Genomic DNA, 10,620 nt, shown 5'->3' with positions numbered 1-10,620 from the left:
TCTTTGCTAAAAATGGGTATATAGCCAATCTGAGGATGTTGCAGTTTTTGTTTGAAAGAGGCCATGCCTAGCCCTGCTCTTAGAAAACCCACGAGTGGGACGCCCGAGTGGCTCAGTGGTTGAGTGTCTGCCTTTGGCTGAGGGCGTGATCCCAGGATCCCAGGATTGAGTCCCACACTGGGCTCCCCCCAGGGAGCCTACTTCTTCTGCCTCTGTCTCTGTATTTCTCATAAATAAAATCTCTAAAAAAAAGAAAGAAAAGAAAACTCATGAGTGGTCAGAAATGGAAAAGTCGGTTCTAGACATCAAACAGAGTAAAAGAGAGGCTGCTGCAGCGGAGGCACGGCAATAATTTCAAAACCCAGATCCTTCCTAGGCATTGGGTTTGAGTGACAAGTATTAATGCTTTACATGGTAGTGTAGGTATGAGCAGGGCAGGCACCAGATTGCTCTAGGCTTTTATGACCTGGTCATGACATGTGAGCTACCACAGAAAGTGGCAGGGCTGTCCTCAAGCTCAGATAAATCCAAGACTCAAGTTACTTCAACCTAGATCAGGCAAGAAACCTCACTATCAAGTTTGGGCCTTTTGCTTATTTGTTTAAAACTCAACAGTTTTCTTAGGTCTTTACCTCAGATCAATGCCTGTTAATGGATCTTCTACATTTTTTTTTGTAAGGCCTGAATAACAAACAGGCCTTGTTATTTTATTTTATTTTTTTTTAGGCCTTGTTATTATAAAGGTTTTCCTCCCCTAAAAAATTTGATAGAATAAAAATGATGCCTAATATTTTCTAGTAATTTCTAGTTTGTGTTATTGTAATCTTCTATTTTTATTTTAGAACCTTATAAGTGATGTTATATATAAGTGATGTATATTATTAGTTTCAGAGGTAGAGTTTGGTGATTCATCATTTGCATATAACACCCAGCGCTCATTATTTCACGTGCCCTCCTAATGCCCATCACCCAGTTACCCCATCTCCCCACCTTCTCCCCTCCAGCAACCTTATTTGTTTCCTATGATTAAGAGTCTCTTATGGTTTGTCTCCCTCTCTTATTTTGTCTTATTTTTCCCTCCCTTCTTTTATTTTGTTTCTTAAAGTCCACAGATGAGTGAAATCATATGATAACTGTGTTTCTTGATTGACTTATTTCGTTTAACATAATATACTCTAGCTCCATCCATATATAGATACATCACATATTTATCTTTAAGATTTTATTTATTTATTCATGAGATACACACACAGAGAGAAAAGCAGAGACACAGGCAGAGAGAAAAGCAGAGACTCCATGCAGGGAGCCTGATGTGGGACTCGATCCCGATCCTGGGACTCCAGGATCACACCCTGGGCTGAAAGTGGCGCTAAACCTCTGAGCCACCCAGCTGTCCATTTACATATATATGTATATATAATCTTCTTTATCCATTCATATGTCAACATGGATAGTATTTTCAATTGTCTTTTAGTTTGTATTATCTTTAAAAATTTGGGAGAGAATTTTCATATATATAATCTCATTTGATTATCACAACCGAGTTTTAATAGCTTTATTTACTCCTGCTTGAAAATGAAGAAACTGAGTCACAGAGTAGTTAAAATAATTTACCCAAAGTCACAGCTACTGGGTAACAAAGCTATAATTACAATCCTACTTCTGACTCATCCTTCAAGCTTCTTTCTTTCACTAGATCATAATGAATAGGTTTAAGTATGCAAGTTTGATTCCTGGTCCCACTTTCATTTTCATTAAAAAAATTTTTTTTAAAGAATTTATTTATTCATGAGACTCACAGAGAGAGAGGCAGATACCCAGGCAGAGGGAGAAGCAGGCTCCATGCGGGGAGCCCGATGTGGGACTGGATCCTGGGACCCCGGGGTCATACCCCAAGCCGAAGGCAGATGCTCAACCACTGAGCCCCCTGGGCGTCCTCCACTTTCATTTGCCAAACTGGCTGAGACAGATTGGATTTCTTTTTTTTCTTTTTTTTTTTTTTTCAGATTGGATTTATAAAGGCCATGATCTTAAACTTGATGATGACCGTAGAATATTATGTAAAGAAGGAGCTTCTAGGAGACCAAGGGAAACCTAGGCTCCCCCAAGTAGCCAGGAGCAGTATCACTGAGGTGCATGCCACAGGCGCAGAAAAAAGCAGGGAGCAGAAGAAAGGCCTGTTGGAACTTCTGCGTACTCTCCTGGGCCCAGAGGTGGTCCCATCATTCCATGAGGTTTCAGGGAGGCTGTAGCCCCATAGTGCACACTGGTGGGAGAAGTCTGGTGAGAGGGAATAGGAGCTGCCCTGTGCCCGAGGGTGCCTCTAAGTCACTTCTTCATGTGACCTTCCTCCCGGACTCATCTGGTGTATACCTCAGGTCCCTAGCAGCCCTCTGAAATCTAAATAGTGAGTCTCAAGGAAAGTCCTGCCGAACGGAGAACTAGCTCCTAGGACCTGCAGCCACGTAACTTGGAACACTCCTTGGTACAATAATGCCTTCAGATAACATTTTACACTCCACAACATTTAATTTAAAATAAATTGCATAAAATTGTCTATTTTCAAATTCAAAACGGCAGCTTTTAATTCAACTAAAATTGTGCTGGAGCCCTCAAATAAGCATTTGATGTTATGGATGACTGGCTCACAACCCCAAGTTCAAAAAAGTACAAATCGTGACTTGCTCAGAATCAAATATGCTAGGTTTGCTTTTAAAGAAATATTTGATGAAATATTCAGTGCTTCGTAGATTGGAAAACCTTATAGCCTCTCAGCAGCAGGACATGCAGGCAAGCTATTTTTTCTAGTCCCAAGAGTTATTTGTGCAAGGAGCCACACCGAAAATTTCCCTTTGATCAATAGGATGGATTTGTATGACATCTGACAGGTTAGGCTGTGGTCAAGGGACAAAACTTTTCTGTGCAAAACACTTGTACATGCAGAGGTTGATTATATAACTTGACTTGGAAATATAAAAGAAGGATAGATATGTTTCAAGGTATAACTTACACTTTATTTATGATTCTGCTTTGATTTTAAAATAAATTAGTGATTAGAACTTCCCATCCTCATGCAGCTACATATTTATTACAAATTCCTTGAGTGACTTTCAGATCATGGGCTCCCAAGACTAAAGTCTTGATGGTTTGAGAATTTTATGTGGGGAAGAATGCTACAAGAATGTATATGGTAACGGCAAACCACTTAAATATATCCTGGATTGTGCAATGGAATTCAGCATCACTGTGAGTAAATACTACATTTTGTGCTTTTACTCAGGACTACACTCCCTGCTGCCTCCTGCAATCACAGTATACAGAGTGGAAGATCTCTTTATTACTGCAGGTAAGCACCTGTCTCACAAACACAACCATGGGCCAGACATTGAGCTACACAAATGGGGACAGAGAAAAAAGCAACACAGGCCAGAGTCCCCACCTTTATGTAATTTCATAGCAAGCCTTAATTTTTTTAAAGGTTTTGTTTGCCTTTCCTGAATAAAAAATAGTAAATAATCCCTGCAGAAAAATTGAAGTAATAGGGGGCACCTGGATGACTTAGTCGGTTAAGCATCCTACTCTTGATTTTGGGTCAGGTCATGATCTCAGGGTCATGACATAGAGTCTATGTTGGGCTCCGTGCTCAGTGGGGAGTGTACTTGAGATACTCTCTCCCTCTGCTCCTCCTCCTGCTCATGCATGTGTGATCTCTCTCTAAAATAAATCTTTTTAAAAAAATTGAAGTAATAATATTACCTAACATTAACCAAATATGTTAAGTACTCCATAAACATTATCTTAATCTTTACAACAACCTCATGAAGGACAGAATACTGTTATCTTTCCTTTACAGATCTAAAAACTGAATCAGTCAGTATGAGATTCAGGATATGGAATATGGTCTGACTTCAGAACTCAATTTTTAAACATTTAGCTTTATGACAGTTATTTCCAAAATTGGGCATTCTCTAGGGGCACCTGGGTGGCTCGGTTGGTTAAACATCCAGTTCTTGGTTTGGGCTCAGGTCATAATCTCAGGGTCATGAGATAGAGCCCTGAGTAGGGCTCTCTGTGCAGTCTGCTTAAGATTCTTTCTGCTTCATCTTGGCTACCCCTCTGCTCCTCTCCTCTCTCACATGCTCTCTCTCTCAAATAAATAAATAAATAAATACATACATACATACATAAGATTTTTTTTTAATTTAAGCATTCTTTCTAGAAAGGATATAAGAGAATTATCCAGGATACAGGGGGAAATGTTAGAGATTACATATAGATTTATACCTGTATTTAATATGGATTGACAGTGGACAATACTTGACACATATTTTCACTGACGGCAAACAGAAATGTGAACAGAGTCCTTAAGGAAGAAAGGAGTTGGGAGTTACACAGAACTGAGGAATTCAGTCAACTTCCTAGTTAGTTGATTTCCAGCGTATTGCCATGTGTTATACTTTTGTGTACCCCTGTTAAATGGATTTATGACTGCATCATTCCATTTTAACTAAACTAACCCCTCAAGATAGTTTTAAAATTTGTGAATAGACCTCAAATTTAAGATAACACTAATCACCTGAGGACATGTGAAGAACCCAAAATGGCAAAGCTGAGACTTCTACAACTAAATAAGACTCTTGTTAAAAGAAAATATAATTATCTTATTGGATTTGATATTCAAGGACACTGTTTTCTTTTTTATTTTCTTTTTTTATAAATTTATTTTTTATTGGTGTTCAATTTGCCAAATATAGAATAATACCCAGTGCTCATCCCATCAAGTGGCCCCCTCAGTGCCCGTCACCTCCACGCCCACCTCCCCTTCCACGCCCACCTCCCTCCCCTTCCACCACCCCTAGTTCGTTTCCCCGAGTTAGGAGTCTCTCATGTTCTAGGGACACTGTTTTCACTACAATGTAATTAATAATAATTTCATTGAAATCAAAATGAATTTCTGTAATATTAATAAATAAAATAAATTTACATTTATTTTTAAGTGTTATTTCCTTTTTACCTTCTCCTTTAATTTAATACATATATGCCTTATAAGATATAAATTAGTATGTTTGTATACATAATTTATGGATGAATAGATATATGTGTGTTGGGGGTACATGCTCAAAATTTTTTGTGAAATCAAAAAAGTTCAGAAGTAGGAAAGGAATTCAATTCTAAAAATTCTGATAAATACCTTTGTAAATATACCCATGTGAGCAAAATGTTTATTTCTATGGAATACTCCTAGGAGGATGATTAGATCAAATGGAATTAATATTTTTGAAGCTTTTGATAAATATGGCCAAACTACTTTCCAGAAAGCATTGTGCTACTTTGCGCTTCTAAGGGCAATCTTGAGAAATCTTTGTTGTTGTTGTTGTTGTTGTTGTTGTTGTTGTTGTTGTTTTACTGTACCTTTGCCTATTTTGAGTATTATCTGTTCTTATAATATTTTTTAATTCATAAGAGAAAAATAACCATTTTCTTTCCAGATTCACTTTTGGGTATGAAGCAATGACTCCCCTCACTCACTCCAGCGTCTGTCAAATGGTCACCTCTCAGGTGTACAGGCTGGTCGGTACCTTTGGGCATTGACTAAGTACAAGTTTATTTCCTCAAACTGAATGTGAGTATAAGAGGAGGGACCAAAAGCTATATTTCTCCTTTTTGTATTAACAATATGTATTTCTCAGAACACAAGAAAAAAATGAGTAATAATATCACTTAAGATATAGTTATAGGATATATACATGCAAGAAAATCTTAAAAAATAAATAAATTAGGGACGCCTGGGTGGCTCAGCAGTTGAGCACCTGCCCCTGGCTCAGGGTGTGATCCTCGGTCTTGGGAACGAGTCCTACAACAGGCTCCCTGCCTGGAGCCTGCTTCTCCCTCTTCCTGTGTCTCTGCCTTTCTCTCTCTGTGTCTTTCATGAATAAATAAAATCTTAAAAAAAAATAAAAATTAATTAATTAATTAAAAAATCAAAGTGGACTTCCTCCTTCCCTTATACACAAAATTAACTCAAAATGGATTATAGATCTAAATTGTAAGACCTCAAACTATAAAACTCCTAGAAGAGGGATGCCCGGGTGGCTCAGCGGTTGAGCGCCTGCCTTTGGCTCAGGGCGTGATCCTGGGGTCCTGGGATCGAGTCCCACATTAGGCTTGGGCCTGATCCACATGGAGCCTGCTTCTCCCTCTGCTTATGTCTCTTCTTCTCTCTGTGTGTGTCTCTCATGAATAAATAAATTTTAAAAACTCCTAGAAGAAAACCGAGGAGTGAATCTTTGTGACTTTGAGTTAGACAAAGCCTTCTTAGATAGGACATCAAAAGTATAAGTGACAAAAGAAAAAAAATAGATAAATTGGACTTCATGAAAACTAGAAACTTTTGCACTTCAAAGAACACCAAGAAGGTGAAAAAGCAACCCACAGAAGGAGAGAAATATTTGCAAATAATATCTGATAAGGGATTTGTATCCAGAATATATAAATAACTCTTACAACTCAAGAATACAAAGACAAACCAATTTAAAAATGGGCAAACGGGGCAGCCCCGGTGGCTCAGCGGTTTAAGCTCCGCCTTCAGTCCAGGGCTTGATCCTGGAGACCTGGTATCAAGTCCCACATCAGGCTCCCTGCATGGAGCCTGCTTCTCCCTCTTCCTGTGTCTTCGCCTCTCTCTCTCTCTGTGTCTCTCATGAATAAATAAATAAAATCTTTAAAAAAAAAAAATGGGCAAAGGATCTGACTTAGGCATTTCTCCAAAGAAGATATACAAATGGCTAATAAGCACATGAAAAGATGCTCAACATTATTAATTATTAAGGAAATGCAAATCAAAACCAAACTGAGATAACACTTCGCATTCATCAGGATGACTATAATCAAAAAGAGAGACATAAACAACTGTTAGTGAGAATGTTAAGATATTAGAACACTTACATGTAATGTAAATATAAATGTAAACCGGTGCATTCACTTTGTAAAACAGTTTGACAGCTCCTCAAAATCTTAACTGTAAATTTGCCATATGATCTAGCAATTCCACTCCTAGGTATATACTCAAGAGATATGAAAAAGCACAAAAACTTGTCCACACAAAAGCTTGTATGTCAATGTTCACAGCAGCATTACTCATAGAAACCAAAAAGTGGAAACAACTCAAATGTTCACCAACTGATAGGTGGATAAATAAAATATAATATTCCCATATAATGGAATATTATTGGACAATAAAAAGGGATGAAGTACTGATAGAGCCCACAACATGGATGAAACTTAAAAGCATTATGCTCAGTGCATGAAGGCAGTCACAAAAGACTACATATTGTATAATTCCATTTATATGAAGTGTTTGGAATAGGCAAATCTAAAGAGACAGAAAATAGATTAATGATAGCCTAGTTACTGGGGGGAATGGGAGGGGGAGTATGGGGAGTGATTGCTAATGGGTATAGGGTTTCTTTTTGGAGTGATGAAAATGTCCTAAGATTGACTGTTGTGACGGTTGCACGAGTCTGAATATACTACAAACCACTAAATTGTATGCTTTAAAAGAGTGCGTTCTAGAGTATATGAATGTACCAATAAAGCTGTTAAAAATATAGAGCAATAATATGAAGAATGTCTGTATAATTGACATTATCTTTTTCTGTATTCCACTATTGTTAATATTTAACTTTTTTATTTTGAAAAAAGTATGTGCTATTCTTGGAAACATCTTTTTGATGTATTATGTTCCATCTCTGCCAGTTGTTAAGTGCTAATATTAAGAAAAATTAATTATGTTACCTACTATGAGTTGCTGACATTAGATAGTGCTTGAGATGAGATGGGTCTTATTCCTGTCCTCTGTATGAAACATAACTTTCTGGGCAGAGTAAGTTTTTTTTTTTTTTGCTTAGACTAGGAAGGCATAGACATATTCAATTTTAGTAAAATAATCTTACAGACTATCTGTGGGGACCTTTTTGATGTGAAATTAAATTGTGGCACAGACAGAGATTTTATTACATTTACATGGACCCATAAAATAACTTTTATGGTTCCCAGTGGTGCAAATCCTCCTTAATTTTGTTAATTATTTCCCCCCAGTTATCCTTAGCCATGTCTGCTAATTCAGTATTGATCTTGATACTAAGATATGTTATGGTCTTAGAAATTCACTTGAGTCCCCACTGATGAAAAGAACTAAGGAAGCAGATCTTACCCGAGGTAGTGTTTTGGATAGATTCCAGTTAATATTATAACTGAGGATGACAATGTCCTTCCTCCTCATATTCTGACTTGTTCTTCAGAGCTGGGCTCATCACCCACAGCAGGGTGCTGGGGCCTGTCCTAGAGAAATCTGAGGAGGAGATGGTACCTACTTTTGGTTCCACACCTCCAGTCTGGGGCTCATTTCTCTCTTTTACGCGCTCCCTCCCACATCACCTGAAGGTCTTCAGGCTGAGCCTGGAAAATGATCTGTTATTCTGCTTGTTTCTACTCTCCTGTATTAATCCTTCCCAGTTAACCTATTCACACTTCAATTGGATTTTTCTGAGGGAAATGTCTTAAATTAGCTGTTCTTAACTACACTATTCAGCAAGTAATTTGTTACTATTCATAGTTATATTGCTGATGTTTTAAAATGATTTGCTTAAAAAAAAAAATAACCAGGACCATGTTCACGGTTACCATCTCACTCTTGTTGCCTCTGGATACAATTTAGGGTGGGGGAAGGCACATTTACCAGGAACGCAGTGGGAACTGGATGTAGTCCTCTGTCCAGAGGGAGTGACAATTGCTGAAGGACCTTCTAGGTGGTCCATTTTACTTTACCAAGCATTTGTTGAATACCTACTATGTACAATGCATTAATCTGAAATTAGTTGCTTTTTCAAACTAAAACTTCAATGTACCTTCAATTTCTGGGTCATCCAATTAATTCTAACATGTTAAAGGACTTTCTGTTTTATGATACATAATTATATAATGTAGGCCTCTTGTGAATCTTAATTCTTTCATTAACTTACCTCATTTAACTTATTAGATACCCATTTATAGCTTTATAAAATGTATTGTACTTAAAAGTAATAACTGCAGCCCTTTAAAATATTTCAGAATTCATTTTTTTCATTAAAATCAAACTAATTTCTCCTTCCACCTATCTATTATTTTGAAATATTGAGGTTATGCTACTTAGGTTCCTTTGTCTTCTTTATCATATTATCAGTTCCCAAAGGGCATCCAGTGGTGTCACGTGGAACACACTCTTAATTCACAGTCTTGGGTTCTGGTTGACAATGGTAGCAATTAACCTGTTTAATATTCCCTCTTCACCCCCCAATTACAAGAATAATTAAGTGGTGTGTGTGTGGTTTGTGTGTGTGTGTGAGAGAGAGAGAGAGAGAGAGAAAGAGACAGGATGGGGTGTGTTGCTCTGACCGAGGTTAAACCCCAGGGTGACTGGTGAAGTCAGCAAAATTTGCCTCTTCCCTCCTTTGTTTTATTCTTTTTCCTCCTGGGTGATATGCTCTGATCCCTAGTTTAGTCATCTGTGGTTGTGTTTCTTATCCTCCTATTAAAATACTCTCAGTCCTGTATTTATATGAATTTATAGGGAAAAACACTTTGAAATTATTTTACATATTTACATTTAATATACAATAATTTTAAAGATCTCTTTCTGCTTAATAAACCACCCCAACACTTAGTGGTTTGAAACAAAAACTATTCTCATTCATAGGCTCAGCAGCATGGTCCTCCAACTTCATGTGGTGGTGTCTGCTTGGGCTGGTGACGTCTAAGATGGCTTCTTACTCACCTACTAGAAGCTTCTACGTGGAGGGTGGAATATAATACAGTATTTTTAGAGTGACTGGACATCTTCCATGGTAGGTTGGCCTCTCATAGGGAATAAGCAGAAGCTGCTAGTTCTCCTAAAGGCTAAGGGTGGACCTACCAGAAGCATATGTCCACCAAGGCATTTCCCAAGGCCAGCCCAGATTCAAAGGGAAATAAACTCCATGTCTTGATGTGATGACTGGCATATGAGCGTTGGAGGGGGAGAGCAACTCTTGCATATGGTACAGAATTCAACAGTACAATGGGGCACAGAGTGTGAAGTACATTTTTTTGACAGCCCCATCCCTGAGACGCTAGGTGCAACCACTGCTGTGCTCCTTGAGTATCCTTCCAGAGATATTCTATATACAAATAAGTATATGATTTATGTATATGCTTTTATATATACATATTTTTTACATTAATGATGTGTGTTATATAATTTTATCCCAATGTCTTGTGTCCATGCTTTATTTTTTCATTTATCATACATCTAGAGTTAGCTTTTTTCTGTAATGGCTACACATACTCCTTTGGTGGATATTTAGTTGTTTCTGATCCCTTGTTTTTTTTTTAAGATTTTATTTATTTATCCATGAGAAACACACAGAGAGAGGCAGAGACACAGGCAGAGGGAGCAGCAGGCTCCATGCAGGGAGCCCTACGTGGGACTCTATCCCGAGTCTCCAGAATCACGCCCCGGGCTGAAGGCGGCGCTAAACTGCTGAGCCACCCGGGCTGCCCTCTGATCCCTTGTTACTACCAACGCTGATTGCCTATCACTCTGTG

At 38.0% G+C, this 10,620-nt stretch overlaps 1 long non-coding RNA gene across 1 annotated transcript; it reads left to right on the top strand.

The window, feature by feature from the left end:
- The first annotated feature begins 468 nt into the window (after positions 1 to 468).
- LOC144290286 (uncharacterized) lies at positions 469 to 10,034 on the top strand. Its single transcript, XR_013358037.1, has 4 exons — positions 469 to 558; positions 3,281 to 3,346; positions 5,490 to 5,623; positions 9,734 to 10,034. It is a non-coding gene; the product is annotated as an uncharacterized LOC144290286 (long non-coding RNA).
- Positions 10,035 to 10,620: the final 586 nt, after the last annotated feature.

Source organism: Canis aureus, chromosome 2, assembly GCF_053574225.1.
Source record: "Canis aureus isolate CA01 chromosome 2, VMU_Caureus_v.1.0, whole genome shotgun sequence".
Taxonomy (NCBI): domain Eukaryota; kingdom Metazoa; phylum Chordata; class Mammalia; order Carnivora; family Canidae; genus Canis; species Canis aureus.
The sequence above is the reverse complement of the archived record's forward strand: the minus strand, read 5'-3'. Positions and strand labels throughout refer to the sequence as shown.